The sequence below is a fragment of the Ambystoma mexicanum genome, chromosome 11, assembly GCF_040938575.1.
Source record: "Ambystoma mexicanum isolate Mex_15411 chromosome 11, UKY_AmexF1_1, whole genome shotgun sequence".
Classification (NCBI taxonomy): domain Eukaryota; kingdom Metazoa; phylum Chordata; class Amphibia; order Caudata; family Ambystomatidae; genus Ambystoma; species Ambystoma mexicanum.
The window spans coordinates 890,338,343-890,359,087 of NC_090934.1; positions in this window are offsets into that span (position 1 = coordinate 890,338,343).

Below are 20,745 nucleotides of genomic sequence, written 5' to 3' on the forward strand. Positions count from 1 at the left end.
GATGGCATCCATGGCTGCTGCTGGTGCTACTGCTGTCTCTGCAACACCCGCACCCTCTCCACCAAGGGCCTGCAGAGGGGAACAGGCATGAAGATGCAGAGGAGAGAGATGAAGAGGATGAGGTAGTGGAATTCCCTACTACTAGCACTCATTGTGAGTCTTGGGTGTGGCGGTTAATTACCACTGTTGATGGACAGCCAAAAGCTTGTGCAAACAAGGCTGCACTCAGTGCTGCATGGTGCTGAGCTGTGGCAAGCCTGTATAGCTATGGTATGACATCAATGAAGCAACACCTAAGTTCATTCCACGGTGGGGCTATTCATAAGGTTATACCTTGTGATAAACGTAGTAGTTTGAGTTCCCGTGCAGCATCCTCCGTTTCTGCTCCTGCCACCACAAGAGCTTTCCTGTGGGACAGCGCTTCCCTAAAGCTACGTCACAGGTCATCCATGATGCTGTTGACCCATACATTTCGAGGGTCACAATATTGTGCATGTACTGCGATGCAGTACTCTGCAGGGTGGAGAACCTTCGAAGTGCTTTTGAGACTGTGGTCAAGGAGAACGAGAAGGACTGGTACTACCTGAAGAAGGCCCACCCTACATCTTCCTCTCTCCACCTGCCCTTTCTTGGTGTCCCTTCCTTACCCTCCTTTCCCCTCCTTTCCTTGTGTGTCGTGTTTAAAAACCAAAAAAAAATATAAAACAACAAAACCCCCCCAAAAAAAGGTCTCTTTTCAAAGCCGCCTTTCACAGTTCAAAAATGGAAGTGACAAATAAATAGTGCAGAGCCCTGTGCATTTTTTAGATGTCCGTGAACAGTCCGTGGCACATTTATTTTTTTGGGGTACTGCTTATCAGAACCATTGTACTTTTCTCTGGGAGGAAGTGGTGGCTCTGAAAAAAGTCTTTTTGTGTTGTTTTTTGTGTTTCAAAAACTTCCGATAGTCAACACCTACTGCAAAATGGATTGCTGTAATTCCAAATTCCCAAAAAGATCGCAATGCATTTTGTATATTTTGCAGAAAAATCTGATTGCCGGCATAAACAAGATGTACTCCATCTTTGCGAAAAATGTGTGTACTACGAAACATAGGGGCTGATTCATGGAATTATGTACACTGAAACAAGGGCTTTGTGCGCCATTCTGCCCGCAAATCCCTGTTTCACAAATGGGGATTTGCAAGCAGAATGGCGCACAAAGCCCGTTTTTCGGCGCACATAATTCCATGAATCAGCCCCATAATGTTTTCATTGTGAAAAGAGGACATACCAATATCTCTCAAAAAGGCACAGAGAGCCTTGTTAACATTACACCTTGCTTTCTCCATTTGTGGACCAAATGAAAAAGAACGCAGCCACATTTGTCTCTGCACAATACGGGAACAAATTTCTCTGGAGTTTGGATACATGTCCATGACTTTCCCAAGTCCTTCTTTCATTGCAAATTGCAAAGAGATTTCAGACACATGTCCTAAACTATTCCCTCCACAATGAATAATAATAATGTCTGGATGACGCTGTGTCACCAAAGTAGCACAGAGAGGTAACAAATCCAGCCACTTCATTCCACGCACTCAATGCCAGTGCACTTCAACATAAGGGAATCCAAGATGTGCAGCCACTCGACAGCAATCTGCATGCACCTCCAACCAGTTCATCCACGAATCTCCCAAAATCCAAACAATCTGCTTTCTGAAACACACAGCCATAGCTATATGCTGTACTCTCAGGAAAAGAGATTCCAGACACATGTCCTAAACTGTTCCCTCCACAATGAATAATAATAATGTCTGGATGATGCTGTGTCACCAAAGTAGCACAGAGAGGTAGGTACCAAATCCAGCCACTTCATTCCACGCACTCCATGCTAGTGCACTTCAACATGAGGGGATCCAAGATGTGCAGCCACTCCACAGCGATCTGCATGCACCTCCAACCAATTTATCCACAAATCTCCCAAAATCTGAACAATCTGCTTTCTGTAACACACAGCCATAGCTACCTGCTCTCCTCTTTCTGACAAACTCTCTCCTTACACAACACCCCCAGTAAACCTTATTGACAAATCCCTTGCTCTGCTCAGTCTCATTTGCATGTAATACGCAATGTCTGCGGACAACCACGATGTCCGTGGACAAATCAAAACATTTGAGAGTGGGGAATGAACATTTAAATAGTGTGCCCCATTTTCTCTTTGAGGTTGGCTCTGAAAAGAACCTTGTATTGTTTTTTTTAAGATGCTTCCGAAACACCTTTTATTTTGTACTTTTTTTTTCTTTTTCCTTATTTTCCAAAAATCTTCACATTATCTTCTCCAAAGCAATCCTTATGTTCCAAAAGATCATGGCATTTCCCATAAAAGATAAAGACATGCCATCTTCTTTAAAATAAACAACATTACCAGAATCATTGTTCTCATTATTACAAAAGAACATGGCAGCTCTGAGCATGAAAACAAACATGACTTTGTTGATTGCACACCTAACAATATTTTGCTGAGGACAAAAAACAGAACTATTGTCCCATATTTCCCTGGGTACAAAACCAGAAGAAATAACCTTGGCATTTAGAAATACTTTCATTACTGCCTGAACCAAGTGTTCCAGATCTTCCAACAAAGTAGGGGCACTGACATAGCCCAAATGCAAAGCACCACAGTGCAGAACAACTACACGTGGACTGTTCACCCTGCCCATATCTGCACAAACATGTACAATTACCTGCACATTGAAACTAGGCACAATGCGCCACCCCACCTCCACTACTTTAACATCAAAATTGTTTGCCACATTCCTGCATTTAGCATACTGTTCCAAACCATGCACAAACATATCTCCAACCACCAAAACCCTGTCTTTCTCCACCTCTGCCATCTTCACTACACACAGCCTCTTTCAACACAAACCACAACCTCAACACCTGATTAGCTGATCCCTACAGTCATATTATCATGCCAGATATGTTGAGAAGTCCCGTATGTGGCACACCCTGTCCGCAGACAGCCGTAGTGTCCGCGGAGCATGTAACCCTGGGGCAGCCCTTCTACCCTTTCCACTTCACTCTCTGCATCATTCCCTCATTGGCTACTGTTAAGCAGTCACACAACCATCCACCAATCAAATCCAAGAACTCTACATCATGACAGATCAGCACTTAAGATGTACTATTGATCACTTCAGTACGATTGGGCTGTGACTGCAAAGGATCTACAGCAACAACTACTATAAAACTCCCCAAGATTTCTACTTGCAGATCCATGCACATCCACATGCATGAACACATACTACGTGTATGAATATTTTCTACACATTACATGCACAGCTCTTCTATGAATGCATATAAACAGAGTAACTACAATTTACCCTGTATAAACTGTAAAATTAACTTACTGTCATTTCTCCCATCTGCTGTGATAAAGTGTCACTTGCAAACCTGTTTGCTCTCCAAATTTGTGTTTACACACACAGCTATCTAAAAAAGTCTAATTTCATATAAAAGATGGGAGAAATAACAGTATAATTATGGAAAAAAGCTTTCTATTGTGTTATAAAATTACACGCAGCCAGGATGAGTAAATGCATCTTCATTCATGCACACAGACAGACAATATCATTAAAAAGGCTCCCAGCTGAAACAACACCACTGCCTCTACAACAAATCCTTCTGCTTTATTTTCCACACCTTCACAAATGCATACATGGCATGCTTTTCTGTACAATTTCTGCCATTTACCCTGTAAAAATAGCAACACATACAAATGATTATTTCTTCTATCTCCTAACATCCAATAACATAGCTTTAAAAAGCCATGTGTGCTCTATATGTTTACTATTATACTCATGTGTAAAACATGTTCAACTAACAGATTCTAAGTTAAATATACAGGATGCACATAGGTAAAGGAAAGTCCATGTGCATACTATGCTCAGTTATCAGAAAACACTACTACTACAAAAACAAAAACAATCAATGTCTACATTAACAAAAGTGCTATAAACACACATATTCACTAACTTCTTTCTTTTACAATTGCAGTGAAGACCACTCTCCTGAAAAGCAGCATCATCTGTACGAAGAAGAACTTAGAAGAAACCTACCCTTTCCATACAAACATGTAAGTACAATACTACCATAATGTTCTAACTGTGACTCAAACACACTAGCATTTTAGTATTGTAGAACAAACATGTGTATTAACAATCTGCCATTAGATATAGTATTAGTGCTTCCCCTCAAAAGCTGCATACTTTATATTGTCATCTGAAGCCCAGTATAGTAACACACACATACAGGAATAGCCTTCCCAACTTGATGTAGCTGCTCATTGCACAATCACAACCCTCCACAAACATCCTTACCATCATACTCAGACACTCATGCACAAAGCACAGATACACTGCACAACAGCCCAACCCACACTTTCTTTTTTTCTCCAACGGACCCCAAAGAATGCCTACCAAAAAGCAATTCCGTAGAAAGCAAAGCAGAAGTAGAGCAAATCAAAATAAAAGTGTCTAACATAAGCATCCATCTCTAGCAGATTGTGTACAAAAAGACCAAACAAAACAGCTAATACAGTCATTAAGCAAAACAAAACAAGCTTCCAGTACAGAAACTTTGCCTCCTCTATCAAAATGTAAAACGAAACAAAAAGTGATTAACAAGACTTCAGCTACCACTACTGCTAACAGTGCACCTATAAATCTTGATGTAGTGGCAAGTAACTGTACCAAAAAATTATTTTACAAAAAATGTTCGTCCACAGAGTCCTTCAGAACCATATAAAAACAGGAGAGAAATCATGCACAACCCTTAAAACCTACCGTAGAAAATTAATCCTAGAAGCCCTCATAGACAGTGCAATCCTTCTCAAAAGGAAGTTATTTATTTTAGTTTTAAACAGAATGAAACCATCTAACAAAACTAACTACTAAACTACAAAAAAGACTTCTCAATAAACGGAATATCAACAAAAATAGCTTCTTAAACATCTGTGGAGGTGAATGGAGTCACCACCAGCCCAGAACCATATGTTAACGAAGAAGCATATGAATAAAAGCAAACAAACCCAATTGCCATACATAGCAGTGGACAAGGGTATGAAAAAAAAACGTAATAACACAATTATAGAACAAGAAACTCTGCTCACAAAAATACCCCCAGAAAACTCAGTATCACCTCTCCATTCCACTGAACCAAAACATCCAATCTACAAATGGCCATGCAAATCAATGTGTAACATTGCCAAACAATCTTTCAAATCTTTATGCCAGTTCCTCAATCAGTATGTAAAATGCAAAGACAAATTCAAAATAAAACTACTACAAAATACAAATACCTGTCCAGTGTGCAAATACAGTGTACAACGTCATGGAGATGTACGCTGTATGATAAGAAACCTTGGCCCACCCACTTGGTTTGTTACATTAATTTGTGTAGAATATGCATGGGAAGATTTACATGATTTCCTATGCATAGCAAACAAAAACAAAACAAACAAAGATATAAAAATATCAGGAGAACTCTGCTGTCTAGATCCTGTAAATACATCAAGATATTTTCATCATCGCTTCACTGCTCGGCTACACTTTATTTGTAATGAGACTTATTTGTAATAATATAGTTTATTTGTTGTACTTCTCCTCCCCTCGGAGAAGTACACCACTTCTTTTGGAGAAAAGAATACCAAGCCAGAAGAGCACCACACATCCACATGCTATTATGGATTACGGAAGCTCCTAAATTTGGTGAGGACAGTGATGCCACTGTTTTGCAGTTCATCCAAAAATATGTCACTTCTGAAATCCCTTCACAAACGAATACATAGTGAACTTCATGCACAAATTTTACAATTTTAAAGACACAAATGTGGGAAAAATTGTCGTCGCAAATATCAAAACAAAGGGAAATACTGCACCAAATGCTGCTTTGGTTTCCCTAGACCAGTTTCAACAACAGGTCAAGTAAACAACTTCATGTCTTCAGTTAGATATAGTGTCAAAGGAAAATCACCTAAGAACACATATTACATAAAAAGAACAGAAGAATCAAAATACATCAATGATTACAATGCAATCATTGCCCTCCTATGAAATGCAAACATAGATGTGCAGTACATTCCAACCAATTTAACTGCAATTTCACAATATGTCACAGCCTACTTAACCAAAGCAGAGAAAACCGAGCTTCGGGACCTCTGGGATGATATATCATCTGATAAATCACTATCACAGAAATTGTGCAGCTTAGGCATACAAATGCTCTCTCATAGAGTATGTGGCTGCTATGAAGCTGCAGACCGTTTAACCAGTACTGCTTTGTATGGAAAATCTGACGATATAGTATGGCTAAGTCTTGGTCCTGCTAAATCTAGAAAAAGAGTTCTCAAATCGTATGAGGACATAGAAACAATAACCAAAAATGATCCCAACAGCCAAGATGTTTTGAAAAACAATTTACTAGACACATACTACCAAAACAGAAGTACCACTTTGGAAATAATGTGTCTCTACCACATAGCGCAAAACTTCACATACACAAATAATATTGAACCAGATGAAAAGAATGGTAGATACAGAGCAGCAAATTGTGAAGGCAGCTTAGTGAAACTTACCAAACACAGCTTAATTATTCATATCAAATTGTCATTAAAAACTCCTCAACATAAAGAACTGTATTACATGTCCCTGCTACAACTGCTTAAACCATGGAGACAAGAAGAACAGTTACTGGATACATATGAACCATATGAAGACTCTTTCAAAGCAAATGAAAGCACTATAACAGACGTAAACTTTACATAGTACCAAACAATGTTGCACAATGAACAGCAACATGAAGAAGAACTCCAGGCCCAACTAGAAGGGGACACTCCCGAAAGTAGTCAACCTTCTGTAACAGGAAGCCAAGAACCACCTGGACAGCCACTAATAGCAAATGAGGCAGAATTAGCCATGACAGAAGTAGAAAACACCATGTGTCAGTATGAACAAGCTACAGAAGACTTTGCTGTACTGAAATCACAACTGCACAATGAGCAGCGTAGCATTTTCCAAGACGTAACAAAACAAATTAAACATGATGTGCAACATGAACATAAAAACTGTACCTGCCAAGACTATATACTGCTATACATCACTGGTCAAGCTGGTTCAGGCAAAACATGCTTAATCAAAATCATCAGCAAGTTCCTCCAACAATTGACAAACAACAAACTGTCAGCTGTTGTAACAGCCCCCACAGGTTTAGCTGCCTACAACATAGGTGGTGTCACTTTACACTGATTACTACACTTTCCAGTAGAACACCAAAACAAATTATACTATTACAAACTTTCTACAGAAGCTGCAATGGAACTATGCAGAGTTTTGAAACAAACGAAAATGCTACTAATAGATGAGGTGAGAATGGTCTCCAATCTAATATTGGCTTTGATTCACCTCAGATTACAAGAGGTACTCAAAACAGACTACGAAGAGCTCTTTGGACGAAAACACATTATTGTTTTCGGAGAGCTTCTTCAATTGATACCACTGAAAGGTGAACCTATTTTTAAAACCTTAGGGCACAAACTGTGCTGTAAAACTCTTTGCAGCATAGGAAATGCAACCTTTGGCAACATTTCTAATACAGAGAATTAACTGAAAACATGTGTCAGTCTGCAGACCTCACCTATGCCAACATTTTAGAAAGTATTAGAGTTGGTGTACTATCTCAAGACGAACAATCGATATTAAAAACTAGGCCCATCCATGCACTCTATGGCCATAAATCATGTGCTACTCATGTCATGGAACAATTAGCACACAAAAATGTCAATTGTATGTCCTTGATGCCAACTCTTGCAAGCTGTTTAAAATTCAATGAAACCATGTTAAAAAAAAGAAATGCAACCAATAATTGAAATTTGCTCCAAAGATAAAATGTATGTACATGGTATGACACTATCCAACAAGCCACAACACGACTAAATACCTTAGAAAACTCTATCTCCAACACAGCTGGTTTTGAGAAAATATTTAAATTATATTTAAACTGTAGAGTAATGCTTAAACGTAACCTTGATGTTGAGCAAGGACTAGTTAATGGACCACTTGGTACAGTTGTTGGCTTTCAAACATACCCATGTGACAACAACATTCAGTTTGTCAATATTCTCTTTGACAAACAATTAGAAGTTAAACAAGATAGGATGCTCAACAGCCTGCTTCCTTCTTTTCAAAGACATGTATGCATGCAGATAACAATTTTCACTAACTCTAGCATACGCAGTTACCATTCACAAATCACAAGGTCTTACCCTAGATAAAGCATTGATAGATATTTGTAGCACAGTCTTTAAAGAAGGCATGAGCTATGTAGCACTATCACGCATAGGTACACTTGACGGACTATTTCTAATCAACTTTGATGCAAGTAAAGTAAATGCTGATATTCTTTGCATTCTAGAATACAATAGATTGCGTTCACTCTACACCCCCATCTAAAAACCTATCCTGTTGCGCAAAAAGCAAATTGTTGTAAAAGAAAACTACTTAAAACTCAATCCATGCAGGATCTCACAGCAATTCCTCCAAAGAAAGTAAAAGAAGTTAATACTTCATCAAGTACCACAACCAAAGAAGAATCTACTTGTAACGCTCACCTGATTCCCGTAGAGGAGCCGGTCTTGACTGGGCGTATACCGTATCTGCAAAGGTGATGTGTAACACACGGCTGGCTCTTTGGGCTGGACCTCTGTGCACTGTATGTCTGACTTGAAGGGTAAGATGTCTGCAGATAGAAAATATGGTATTAAGGAACTGGGTTATTGAATGTCTCTCTCTTCTTCCCTTTCTCTTCTCCTGTAGAACCCCAAAGGTTAACGCTCTCACCTTAGGTAAGTGAACGCCGTGCTCTCCATCTGCCTCGGGGCAGGGTGCTGTAACCAGTTTCTTCACTGGATAAGGGGAGCAGGCCTCTTGACTTCAGAGGACTGCTGTCCGTCGTTTACTGCACGAACGGTAAGTTTCGAGTAATTCTAATGTCTTTAAAGTCTTTAGTAATGATGTTTCTTGTTTTGCAGGGTTCCGACGATGGCGGATGACGGGCTGAAGTGAGTTGAAGATGGAGCCCGTGTGATGAATAGAAGCGCCTGGAAGCACGTAAGTAAGCGCTTGTTGCCTGCTTCACGATGCGCTCTAACTGTCTTTTTATTTTGCAGGTACAAGTTCGGAGCGGCTGCAGGGTGCCGGAATACCCACTGGGTTAGATGTGGAAAGGAGTAATGGCACGTGAGTATTAAAGTTCCCCAATGTCTTTAAACGCACCTTGTTTTGTCTTTCAGATGCGGGATGCAGCGCCGAAGGCCTCCGGAGCGTGCGAAGAGTTGGTAAGCTTTTGTCTTTCAGATGCCGGAATGCAGTGTGAAGACCTCCGGAGCGCACGAAGAGTAGGTAAGCCTTTGTCTTTCAGATGCCGGAATGCAGCTCGAGGCGTTGGTGACAGCCGATGGACCAGGTAAGTGAAGAGCTGTCACTGAAGACCGTAATGCTAACCTGTTCTTTCTTGTCTTTATAGGTGTTGCTGAAGACTGGATTCAGGATGGTAAGCCTTTTTCCTTAGGCCCAGGATCAGATGCAGAAGACACGATGAGCGTTCTGCTGCAGAGGATGCAGAATAACGCAAAGCAAGATTCATCCATCGGGTTTGGTTTAAATAGCCTCCTGTAGTGCTTAGGTGTCTCCTTCCACAGCCACGCCTAGGTAAGAAAAGAGTTCCTGCTTTCCAGAAGAGTTCCAGTGTTCTGAATCTAGGGAGTGGCTCCTGCCCCACCCAACAGGAAAAGTAGTTCCAAACAGAAGAGGATCAGAGGCTCAACTGGCAGGCAAGTAAGCAGCATGGTCTGCTGCAGGTAAGTCCACCCAAGCATTATGAGCCCGGCGCTTCCAGCACTGGGACTGGGCATATTTATGAGCCTGGTGCCACTGGCGCCAGGACTGGGTCCAAAAGGTCCCAATTGGGACTGGTTGGCACTCGGAACCTGGGTTATGGATCTGCTTCCAAGGGAGTTGGGAATACCCTGACCTTTTGGAAGCAGAGATCATGACAGTACCCCCCCTCAAGGCCCCTCCCAAACCGGGCTTCTCTGGGGGTTTTGGCTTGTCAGGAAATGTTCGGTGAAATCTTTTGATTAGGCGAGGAGCGTGGACATATTCAGCAGGTTCCCAGGATCTCTCTTGGGGGCCGTAGCCTTTCCAGTCAATTAGGTAAAATAGTTTAGATTTGGAGATCTTGGAGTCCAGAATGCTTTTGACTTCAAACTCGAGTTCTCCATCAACTAGGATAGGTTTTGGAGATTTAGTTAGTCGGGTTTGAGGTTGCACGGGTTTTAATAGAGAGACGTGGAAGACCGGATGTATCTTCATGTGCGGGGGCAAGTCCAACTTGACCGCTACTGGGTTTACTATGGTAGTGATGGAATAGGGACCAAGGTATCTTGGGTTGAATGTGCGTGGCCCTTTTAGAGGTAGATATTTGGTGGATAACCAGACTTGATCCCCTACTTGATATTGAGGGGCTTCCTTCCGATGTTGATCTGCTCCTTTCTTGTATTGTTCTTTAGCCCTTTGAAGGTGAGAAACAGCTTCCTTAAAGGCTTGGGTGATTGTAGAATGCAGGTAGTCTACTGCCGGTGTTTCAAGATCTTGGAGGGGATCCAACTCCAAAGTTCGAGGTTGACTGCCGTACAAAAGAAAAAACGGGGTTTTCCCAGTTCCCGAATGGACAGAGTTATTGTAGGCATATTCGGCTATCCAAAGGATGTCTTTCCAAGTTTTTTCAGTTTGTTGCAGCATGCAGCGTAAATACTGTTCCAGAGTTTGATTGGTCCTCTCGGTTTGTCCGTCGGTCTGAGGGTGGTGACTGGTCGATAGTCTCACATCAATTTGAGCCGACCGACAGCAACTTCGCCAAAAATGAGAAATAAATTGACTACCTCGATCCGAAATTAGAACCGAAGGAAAACCGTGCAGTCGGACGATGTTTTCGAGAAATTCTCGGGCCAGAGTTGCTGCTGTTGGCAAGCCTTTGAGCGGAATGAAATGCGCCATCTTGGAGAATAAGTCCACGATTACTAGAATCGTATTGTATCCGGAGCATGGAGGTAGATCGGTGATGAAGTCCATAGAAAGCGTATGCCAAGGGCGAGGTGGGATGTCAATAGGGCGTAAGAGGCCTGCTGGTCTTTCCTTTTGACTCTTGCTTTGGGCGCATACTCCACAGGACATTATAAAGTCTCTGATATCTTTTTTCCAAGACGGCCACCAGAAGTAGCGCTTGATCTTTTCTGAGGTCTTGGCCATACCGGGATGTCCTTCCATTAAAGAATCGTGATAACAAGAGATTACTTTTTTCTGTAAATCTGTGCTGGGTAGGTATAATCGTTCTTGGAAATACAATAAGTTGTCCTTTACTGCAAAGTCCTTTCCCTGCAGATGCCAATTCTGTATGTCTGCTGGAGTTACAAGTTGCCTGGCCTTATCCTTAACTTCCTCTATGGATTCTGTGGCGATTACACCCAGAATTCTTTGTTCGGGAATGATTGGTACAGGTTTAGGGTTGATCAAGTGTTCTTCCACTCCCATCCGAGAAAGGGCATCAGCTTTACCATTCTTTGTACCAGGTCGATAGGTAATTATGAAGTCAAACTCGGCAAAGAATAATGCCCAACGGAGTTGTGTAGAGGATTGGGCTTTTGCAGTTTTCAAATATTGCAGGTTTCGGTGATCCGTAATCACAGTAACGGTGTGTCGGGCCCCCAGCAGATAATGCCGCCAAGCCTTAAAGGCAGACTTGATAGCCAGAAGTTCCTTGTCAGTAATCGTGTAATTGATTTCAGGAGGCGAGAATTTGCGGGACCAAAATGCCACGGGATGCAACTGATTGGTTACCGGGTCCTTTTGTGATAGAACTGCCCCCATGGCAAGGCTTGAAGCATCAGTTTCCACGATGTAAGGGAGTTCGGGGCGAGGGTGTTTTAAGATTGGTGCAGAGATAAATTTAGTCTTCAAATCCTGGAAAGCTTGTTCCGCCTCGGTAGACCATTCAAAACGTTTGTTTTTCTTTAACAAGGCAGTGATGGGCTGGACTATTCGAGAGAATTCGGGGATAAACCTGCGGTAAAAGTTAGCGAAGCCTAACATGCTTTGCACACCTTTTACGGAGGATGGTGATGGCCATTTGAGAACTGCATCGACCTTCTTTGAATCCATACGCACTCCGCCAGGTGATAATATGAATCCCAAGAATTCAACTTCAGTCACGTTGAAAACACATTTTTCCAACTTAGCGAAAAGTTTGTGTTGACGCAATCTTTCGAGGACCATTTTCACGTGTTTCCGATGTTCAGATTCCGATGAAGAATAAACGAGGGTGTCGTCAATGTAAACAACAACACACACATCTATGAGCTCTCTGAGGACATCGTTCATAAAATATTGAAAGGCGGCCGGGGCATTGCAAAGTCCGAAGGGCATGACCTGATATTCAAATAGCCCATACTTGGTGCGGAAGGCCGTCTTCCATTCATCGCCCTCTTTTACTCGTACCAAGTGGTAAGCTCCTCTAAGATCCAGCTTTGTATATATGCATGCTTTTCTGACTTGGTCCAGGAGTTCAGGGATCAAAGGTAACGGATATCTATTCTTAACGGTGATCTGGTTCAGGGAGCGATAATCTATACAAGTTCTAAGGTCTCCTTCCTTTTTTGGAATGAAGAACAAAGCTGAAGAAGCAGGAGACTTGGAAGGACGAATAAACCCATTTGCCAGGTATTGATCCAGGTATTGTCGAAGGTGAAGGTTCTCAGGCTCGGTGAGGGAATAAATTCTACTACAAGGAGGAGTAGATCCAGGTATCAGGTCTATCTGGCAGTCATAAGACCTATGAGGAGGTAGAGAATTAGCCTGATCCTTCCGGAAAACATCTTGGTATTCTAGGTATTCGGGAGGTAACTGGGGAGTCTCTGAAGAAATTACTGCCAGTGCAACACCAGGTGGAGGGTGACAAGTAGAGACACATTCTGGAAACTGGACCGTTCTTGCTCGCCAATCGATCAGAGGATTGTGTTTCTCTAACCAAGGTATTCCTAGAATAATCTGAAACTGAGGGGCCTTGATCACATCGAACACGATCTTCTCATGGTGTCCATCTTGACTTACTAGCGTCACCTCTTGAGTGGTATGCGTTACTGGCCCGGAGGCTATCTCCGTACCATCCACCATAGTAATGACGTCCTTTACAGCCTTGGGACAAAGAGTTAGATTCATCCTCAAAACCATTTCATGATCCACATAATTGCCGATGGCACCGCTGTCGACGTAAGCTTCAATTGCATGTAATCGATCCGGATTATCAGGGCTAATGAGGACCATAGGTATCACGAAATGCGAGGTCACGGAACTGGTTTTCACGCTCGGCAAGAGGACCTCTATTCTTGTCGGGCAAGGTCGTTTCCCTGCTCAGAGTTTGTAACTTTGGTAACTGCAGCTCCTACTGCCTTCTTGGCAGGTTTCACCGGACAGTCTCGAAGAAAGTGCCCTGAGTTTCCGCAATAGAGGCATAATTGCAACTGTTTTCTCCTTTCCCACTCCTTTTGTGTTAGAGGACCTTTCAGACCCCCTATTTGCATGGGTTCCCCAGAGTCTACTCCTTTGGAAGGAGTTGGCGGTTTGGAAAATACTCGAGCATCAAACTTGGAACGATCGGCCTTCCTGTTCTGCAGTCTGTGATCTATTTGAACGACTAAGTCTATATAGTCCGAACAATCTTGTGGGGGATTCACTACTTGGGCTAACACATCTTTGAGCTCTCCACGTAGACCTCTATAAAACAGCGTAATCCTTTTGTCCTCAGGCCATTGAGTTTCCACTATCAGTCTGTTGAAAGACACAATATAAGCCAAAAGGTCTTGATTACCTTGTCGCAACGAAAGAAGCTCATTGTCCAAGGCCTGCCCCTGTGAATGTCTTGCGAACAGTTTTTCCATACTGAGCTGAAAAGCTTGAAAATCATGGAGGACCGGATCATCTTGATTTACTAGAGGGATCGACCAGTCTGCCGCATTGCCACTAAGGTACGAAAGCACGAAAGCTACTTTAGCTTGATCAGTTGGAAAGGCTGCTGGCCGGCATAAGAAATGCAACCGGCACTGATTGATAAATACTGCAAACCTCTTTGGGTCACCAGAAAATCGTTCGGGCGGAGCCAGAGGTACATTCCCAGGTAGGTTGATCTGCACTGGATTCATAGAGGATGTAGAAGGAAGATTTCCCCCAGATGCGGGTAACGGGGTCTGTCCGGCTTGTGACTGTAGCAATTGTCTAGCGAGATCATCTGTTCGCTCCTTGGAAATAATCAGTTCCCTTCTTAGAGCGTTCGTTTCCTGACGGGCTGCATGCACTTCTGCCCTTAGTTCTCCAAGTAACTGGGCTAGCTGGTCGGTATCTGAGGTTTCCATAGCGCCTGGACGGGAGTTTTGTGGTAGGCTTTGCGTTCTGTAACGCTCACCTGATTCCCGTAGAGGAGCCGGTCTTGACTGGGCGTATACCGTATCTGCAAAGGTGATGTGTAACACACGGCTGGCTCTTTGGGCTGGACCTCTGTGCACTGTATGTCTGACTTGAAGGGTAAGATGTCTGCAGATAGAAAATATGGTATTAAGGAACTGGGTTATTGAATGTCTCTCTCTTCTTCCCTTTCTCTTCTCCTGTAGAACCCCAAAGGTTAACGCTCTCACCTTAGGTAAGTGAACGCCGTGCTCTCCATCTGCCTCGGGGCAGGGTGCTGTAACCAGTTTCTTCACTGGATAAGGGGAGCAGGCCTCTTGACTTCAGAGGACTGCTGTCCGTCGTTTACTGCACGAACGGTAAGTTTCGAGTAATTCTAATGTCTTTAAAGTCTTAAGTAATGATGTTTCTTGTTTTGCAGGGTTCCGGCGATGGCGGATGACGGGCTGAAGTGAGTTGAAGATGGAGCCCGTGTGATGAATAGAAGCGCCTGGAAGCACGTAAGTAAGCGCTTGTTGCCTGCTTCACGATGCGCTCTAACTGTCTTTTTATTTTGCAGGTACAAGTTCGGAGCGGCTGCAGGGTGCCGGAATACCCACTGGGTTAGATGTGGAAAGGAGTAATGGCACGTGAGTATTAAAGTTCCCCAATGTCTTTAAACGCACCTTGTTTTGTCTTTCAGATGCGGGATGCAGCGCCGAAGGCCTCCGGAGCGTGCGAAGAGTTGGTAAGCTTTTGTCTTTCAGATGCCGGAATGCAGTGTGAAGACCTCCGGAGCGCACGAAGAGTAGGTAAGCCTTTGTCTTTCAGATGCCGGAATGCAGCGCGAGGCGTTGGTGACAGCCGATGGACCAGGTAAGTGAAGAACTGTCACTGAAGACCGTAATGCTAACCTGTTCTTTCTTGTCTTTATAGGTGTTGCTGAAGACTGGATTCAGGATGGTAAGCCTTTTTCCTTAGGCCCAGGATCAGATGCAGAAGACACGATGAGCGTTCTGCTGCAGAGGATGCAGAATAACGCAAAGCAAGATTCATCCATCGGGTGTGGTTTAAATAGCCTCATGTAGTGCTTAGGTGTCTCCTTCCACAGCCACGCCTAGGTAAGAAAAGAGTTCCTGCTTTCCAGAAGAGTTCCAGTGTTCTGAATCTAGGGAGTGGCTCCTGCCCCACCCAACAGGAAAAGTAGTTCCAAACAGAAGAGGATCAGAGGCTCAACTGGCAGGCAAGTAAGCAGCATGGTCTGCTGCAGGTAAGTCCACCCAAGCATTATGAGCCCGGCGCTTCCAGCGCTGGGACTGGGCATATTTATGAGCCTGGTGCCACTGGCGTCAGGAGTGGGTCCAAAAGGTCCCAATTGGGACTGGTTGGCACTCGGAACCTGGGTTATGGATCTGCTTCCAAGGGAGTTGGGAAAACCCTGACCTTTTGGAAGCAGAGATCATGACACTACTGCTCAAAGTAACTCAACTACTTCTTCAAAGAAGCAACACACACTCGGAACAAATGACTTCGACACAGAACTGTCAGGTCCATTCAAATTTTCAAATACAACTGGTGTAAATTGTTACGCAAATGTAGCAATAAATATTCTATTCCAATTGCCACAAATTACTGACATTTACTTACACAGTACAGACCAATTGTGTTTGCAAATGTTAGTCCTTCATTGAAATGCAACCAGCAATCCTGACAAAACTTACAGTGTTTCTGGAATAAGACAAGAGTTAGACTACTGTGCTGGAACATTGAAATTCACTATAAACTCACAAGAAGATCCACAGAATTTATAATGTACTTACTACAAGTACTGCAAAACAAAATCATATATACCTATACATGAAATCTTCCAGATTTCATACATGTGGAAACAAACATGCACTCTTTGCAGGCATGTAGTACAAGAAGAGGTTCCTAATAAACGCTTTGTGTATGTATCCATACCTAACTATGAATCCATTCCATTTCAGCAACTTGTACAAAATGTAGACCATGGCAGATTATGTACTACCTGCAATTCAGATAATCGCCCCAACTTACACAAATACAGACACATAGTAAATACGTAATACTAATGCTTTTACGTTACAATGCAGATGGTACTAAAAAGAACTCCAAGCTGACTGGATTCACGCATGGTCAAGTATCACTTGGTAAGAAAACCTTCACAACAATAGGTATAATCTACCACACAGGAGCCACAACCAATGCAGGTCACTACACTGCATACATAAAAAAGAAATGTGGATGGTTTGAATGTAATGATACTACCATTACTCTAAAGCAGAAATTACCAGCACATCTCGTAACCGCTTATGTAATATACTTAAAACCAAAATTTAATAGCTAACCTCTGCATAAACATTAACAAAACTTCAATCTCAAAACTATAAACAGAATACGCCAACTATTATTTAACTGCCCCAATATTCTGCAACACGCAAACAGATAAATAAATACCACTAAAATGTAACAAGAAATAAACAGTTAGAATACTCCAAAAGATATCTAACTGCCCCAAGATTCTGCAACAAGCAAACAGATAAATAAATACCGCTAAAATCAAACAAGAAATATACAGTTATAATACGCCAACTGGTATCTAACTGCCCTACAAATATGCAACAAGCCAACTGATAGATTAGCAAGAAACAAAAAATAAACACTAAAACAATGAAAGAAATATATTGTACCACAACATAGAAGGTATTTTCTTTTAACCCAGCATGGATTTTCTTTCCCACAGACCCAATGATTTAAAAAACAAACATAGAAACTTAGCAAATTGTGCAGAACACTGCTTTGAACTATAGTACTTCTAAAGTACTAAATATGAGGGTAAAATAAAATACGGAAATGTCTATTATGCAATGCAATAACTCATTATGAACTACCTACACTAACATACAATCTTTTATTTTATCACAGAGATCGAAAAATGATGTCTGCCCCAATTACCCATGTCATGAAAAAACTGCATACAACCAGTAAGTATATAATAAATTGACTCTCACCACAATCCAAAATGTTTACTTCCATGGGTATCTTATGCTGCAGTGCTTGTTACAAACTCTACAATCTTAACTCCATACCCTAGCCAAAACTTCACATACAGACTCTACAAATGAAACAGTACACAAAGTTTTGAAAACATATATCTCCTATAAGCAGCCCACATACCACAGTCAAAGTATTGGGTAGCATGGGTGTGTTATGCTGCAGTGTTGTGAGTCCATTTATTATATACTTACTGGTTGCCATCTTCCCTTGTTATTCCTCCAACATGTCCACAGTAATTTGCATGGTCATCCATACTACATGTCATGTAACTGCATTCTCCTGGGTTGCACCATACCCGTTTTGCCCAGTATTTCCTGTTGTCCATGGGATCATTGTCATCATCTCAGTCAGGAACAGTGAGCACTCCTTTATATGTGTCCTTATTTTATTTCTTTCCTCTACTATCTAGTTTTCTTCACCATTTGTATCCACTAGCACTTTTATTCCTATTGTCTTCTCTGTCGTCTTGTGTCACTGCATGATGTAGATCTTAATTACACATAGTGCTAATAGTACCAATATAACTGCTCCTAGTAAAGCTTTTAGTCCCTCTTCCATTCATGTTGGCATCCATGAAAATATATATGACAGCCAGCTTTGATCTTTTCCTGAACCTTTGATATCTTCCTCCATTTTGGAGTGCATTTTCGACAATCTGGTAACTGCTTCTGTGAGTGTGCCATTTGCTTCATCTTTTGCAGGCACAAATGTAGAGAAAGAAGACCTAATCATGGCGCAAACTCCTCCTTTCATTGCTGTGAGAAGGTCTAGAATATATCTGTTCTGGTGTGCCATCAACCTTATTGCTCAGAGCTCTTTTTTCGCGTTGAAGCCATTTACACTTGAGTTTATGGTCTGCATCAGCTCCCATTTTGTAATCTGGAGCCATTTTGCATTTGTGTATGTTTGTACAGCTGGAACTACTGATGTGAAGAAAATCTCTGTCCTATTGAACAATTAGCGTTCAGGGTGCACGTCGTCTAGAGAGGCTTCCGATGCTGACGAAAAGCAGTTCTCTCTTTTCACTCTACTCACTTCTACTGACCTCTTCTTTCTTCTCGCATTGTCCATCTTAGGGAAGTATTCTGTTTTGATGTCTTTTTGTGCTGGTGCTGGTGTATTGATGTGCACCAACAGCTTCTCATCTGCCTTAGATCTGCATGCCCAATAATGATCCATTAATACTGCTGTCCCACCTTTCATGCTTGGATGCTTTTCTGTTTGCTTGCACTCTTTGTTTTCTCCAACCTTTACTACACCATCATTCTGGAAACATAATGCTTCTTTTTTCAGTTGTATTATGGGCATTGGTCCGGCTTCATTCTCCACCAACGTCTGTAACTTAGCGCTTACATCCCATTCTTTCAGGCATATATCATTTTCTTCTTGTACTGTGTTTACTGGAACTTTTAGGAGCATGTGTGCTTTGCTACCTACTACTCCCTCCTTCCATCCTTCAGCTGTGTACACTTGGCCATACACAAGCATCTGTGGTCATTCCAAGAATCCTGACTCTCCTCCTACTTCCTTGGGTCCCTTCTTAGGACATGGTCATTCTTTCAATGTTATTGTTTTGTCTGTCCTTTCCATGGGCCATTAATTATGTATTGTATAGCTTGGTCTTGTTTCCAATAATTGTCCATCATGTCAAGTGTTTTTATATAACTATCTTCATAGGGGAATGTTGCCTTGGACATCCATCGCAATGTTGCGGTTTTCCCTTGGAATCTTCTTTCGGATTGTAAACATTGAAAGGTATATAAGGCATTGTGCTCTTGCTGCTGGTATTTCAGTTGCTACAAATGTTCCAGATGCACTCATGGCATAGTGTGTTTGTTTACCTACTTTAGTCATGTGCTTCTATCACATGTTATTAGATACTCGAGCAGTAACAGTTGGATAGAGATCCACCCCTCCCTTGACTGTAGTAACAGTGCATCTACCTCTCTTTACTGTACTTACAGTGCTTACCTTTCCACCTGACATGGTCGATCCACCTGCTGGATTTGGGGTTGTGTTAGTAGAGGTCACAGCGGTATTACTTGCAACATATGACACTCGTCAAAGATGAGGATGATAATACCACATAAAAATAAGACACAGGACACAATAAACATTATTTTAATAATGGCCTCCATCACTGACTCTCCATTGCAATCTAGTTTAGTCTTAAAGGTGTTTGTTGCCCACCTGCAACGCGCTATTGTATTAGTAGTTTATTAATTCAAGCACCTAAAACTTGGTGTTGGGTCATTTCAAGAAGGAATAATTGTTCCCAAACTGTGCATGTTCTGGGATCACAAAGTACTGCAAGCACAGAAGGATTTCCTATCTCTAGGTGTGGGTATACTTTGTCCAGATAAGCTATAAACACAAGGAACAATACATTAGGACGGTGCCTTTTTGCGTTGTTACATCTCTTAAAAAATTGAAAAAATTAGCCTTGGAATGTTTCGGGATGAGGATCAAGGGGAAGCAAGGGAAAATGCAATAATACCAGTTGCACTTTCATGATGAATGCTGTCAGTGTGTTAAAGAAAAATAATAAACAGACAGTGTGCCCTCACTCTGGATATAATGGAAGTCCTTTCCCTATCTCTCTGCTGGGTTGTGATTCTTTGAGGCAATTGTTTTTATCTTTTTCTTGTGGATCGATGGCTCTTTTGCTGTTGGTTCTAAGAGAGGCCGCCGCTTTGCAGGGCTTGATGTCCCCTAGGTGATTTCATGCCATCTTCCCTTGTAGATTTACTGCTCGATCAATTAATTTTTCTACTGCATATGGTCCGGTAAAACGCTGTTTAAACCACCGCCTGGTGAAGTCTCTTAATAAATCCTGATCACTAGGATACAGCTGTGGTTGCTTCCAAAGTTACTTGTTTTCTTCTGGGTCATTCTCTTCTTTTGCTTCAGGCCTTTCCTGTTGTCCCTGCAGTTGATGAGAATTTCATGATGCACTAGCCATCAAGCAAGTGGTGACCTTGTACATTTCCTGACCCAATACATCAGAAATGTTTTCTGCATCTTTTAAAGCATTGGTGGGAAGGGCCAGGGGAAGTCTCATGCACCATCCTGTCACCACCTCATGTGGGGTTAAATGGTGGTCGGACCCTGGTTTATTGTGTAATGCAAATAATGCTAAT